Consider the following 3125-nt stretch of genomic DNA (forward strand, 5'->3'; position numbering starts at 1 on the left):
AAACCACACAAAAGCTGGTCAATTCAATGCCAACGAGGATCCAGGCAAAAGGCTACCACACAAAATACTAAAATTGAATCATTTAAGAATAATTTAAACTGTATCAAATAAGCTGTGATCTGAAATATAGCAGTATTTTTAGTTTTCAATATTTTTGTTAAAAAATATAAATTTTGTGAAATAAATGAAGTCCCATATTTATGTGAAATTCATCAATTTATAATGTGGTGTTTTAATTTTGTCAATATTCCTTTTAGTTTAGAAAATAAAGCGATTTGAATTTCACATCCGGTACTGTATCAAATAAGCTGTGACCCACTGTATCTAGTTTTTTGATCTCACTGATGAGACGGGACTGCATACAACTTGTTGGACTGCTGACTGGTCACTTCACGTGGCAAATGACAACTCCATTTGCCCATCCTGCCTTGAAGAGGAAAAGACGGTGGAACACTTTTTGTGCATCTTGCTTGCTTGCTTGTTCATCAACGATTTTTCTAGATTCGGTCTTTTCTCTTTTCTGTTTTTTTTTTAGTTTCTGTATTTAAAGTTTGGCGTAAAAAGCTTTGCGGTTTTGTTGTTTCCAGTTTTGTGTTTTAAAAATGTGAGTGATGAATATTTTTCGCATCACTTTAAAACTCGGAGCGATAGAAATAAAAATGATGGCATCAACAAAAATAAACTATTTTACAAATACGTCACATGCAAATTCAGGTGCGAGCCGAACATGTGAAGAGTTTATGGAGAGCTCTTAAAAAATATAACTCCTCAGGGCGAGATAGTACTTTGGTGGTTTTACGAGTGTGGAGTCATATTATTTTAATAAATAGAACGCAAGAAAATATTTTATTTTTATTTCTGCCACTCCTAATTTAGTTTTGGAACTAACCCACGATTCAAATTTTCATCGTTAAATATAATCTTCACATTTTTTGATGAGTTTTGGAAATATGTTAGAAAGGGAAGCACGGGGTCCACCGAAACCAGTAAAGTTTTGAAAGGGGTCTACGTGAAAAGCAAGTTTGGGAAACTCTGCTATATATGAACAAAGTCATAATAGTCTTGTGCTCAAGTGCGCTCGGGTATAAAAAGTTGAGTCCCGGTTCATCAAGTCTTGAAATTAGACCAGTGACGCACAGAGCCTCCAATACAAGCGCTCAATTTTTGTCTCAGTATGTGTGTACTCAACAAAACAACCAGCGCATGAGCTGCTTACTGCATGAAATACAAACGCAAATTGGCTGGCTGCTAGCGTAGGGCTGCCATACGTCCCCGTTTCCAGGGATATGTCCTCGTTTCGGCCCATGCAACTCTGTAAGAGAAATGTAGCTAAAAATTACCGCTGATGTTTTAGAATTTTTTTTTGTGGAGGGTGTTACGAAAATTGTAAGAATTACAATGCATGAACAAAACTGACTTTTATATGGAAGAAAATGCGCAACACCCTCCACAAAAAAATCTAAACAAGTAAGAAAGTCTAAGTTCGAGCGGAGCCGAACATTAAATACCCGGCGTAGGTACCGCTACATGGTAAGCCGGTGTGTATCAATTTTGAGTAAATTAGCGTCCTTAAATTTCGAAATATTGAAGTTTCAAGCATTTCTGAAATTTGCCGTAATATGACAAGTGGTCGTAATTTTAATCTGATTCCAATAATTTTCAAGGTTTTGCTTCTATGTGGCAAGCACAATAATCATACCGAGTTTGGTACAAATTGGTAGAACGGTTACCGAGATACATATATGTGATCATAAGTGGGCGGTGCCACGCCCATTTTCCAAAATTTTATCATAAACGTATTTCTTGGTAAAGAATTGTTGCAAGCATCAAGTTTGAGTAAATTAGCCCTAATATTTACTGATTTATCGAAGATTTCGTATTTCTCCAAATTACCGTTATATGGGAGGTAGGCGTGGTTATTGTCTGATTTTAAAAATTTTCGGCCATTTGGTATGCCGTAGCAAGACTAACAACTGTGCCAAGTTTGGAAGAAATTGGTGCAGCGGTTACCAAGATATACACATGTATCCATAAGTGGGCGTGGCTACTCCCATTTTCCAAAAATTTATAATATTCTTATTTATCGTCTAAAAATTATTGTAAATATCAATTTTGAGTGAATAGAAGTGCATGTACGAAGTTTCGTTAAGATATCTCAATTTTTACTCGAGTTATCGTGTGCACAGACGGACGGACGGACGGACGGACGGACAGACAGTCACCGCTTAATCGATTTCTCTTTTCATTCTGATCATTTATGTATACATTTGTCTATATCTATCTCGATTCGTTTTGCCTGTTACAAACAACCGTTATGTGAACAAGGTTATAATACCCTTGTGCACAAGTGCGCTCGGGTATAATTATTAACCATAAAAGATAAGTTGCCAACAGCATCATTTTGAATTTTGCTGCTATTACTTTGACTGCAACTGTATCTCTTATTTAGTTTTTATTGTTTTGTCAAATATATCAAGCATCTAGATCCTTTAGGAGCATTTCTGCATCATAAACAAAATTTTAATAAAAATATCGTTTACGTTTTTTTGGCGGTTAGGGCTCGATATGTTTACGTACATACATATTTTTGTATAAACTAAAAAGCGTTACCATGAAATAAACGAAATTTATAATAATCCTTTATTTCTCATTTGCCCCGTTAAATTTTTGTAAATGCCGTATTTTTGGGCAAATTATGCATTTGCCCGTATGGCTGGAAAAAAACTTGACAACACCAGTCCGGATACATCGTTTCAATCGATAGTTGAAAAAGTGCCATCTTTTGTAGTCAGTTATAATTATCGCAAAATTGTATTGTCTAGAAAAAAACATTGGCGCATATTCATAGTCATATTTAGTACTCAACTAAGTCGAAACTATTCTAAGTCACAACTAAAGCTATTCATAGTCGCCTTAGTTTCGACTTTTCTGGCTAAGTACCAACTTAAAATTTAGTTTCGGCTGCAGCTGCAACTAAGTCGTAAATAGGAAGAAGTATTTTTATCAAATTAAGGGAAAACAGACGAAATATGTAAAAATTAAGTTGGTAGAGGGTGATTTTGATAATATTGAATAATCTATTTGTTTTTTGTTATTTTTTGGCCATTTAACAATTATATTCAACA

This window comes from Rhagoletis pomonella, unplaced genomic scaffold, assembly GCF_013731165.1.
Source record: "Rhagoletis pomonella isolate Grant_MI unplaced genomic scaffold, Rhpom_1.0 Rhpom_scaffold_00009, whole genome shotgun sequence".
Taxonomy (NCBI): Eukaryota; Metazoa; Arthropoda; class Insecta; order Diptera; family Tephritidae; genus Rhagoletis; species Rhagoletis pomonella.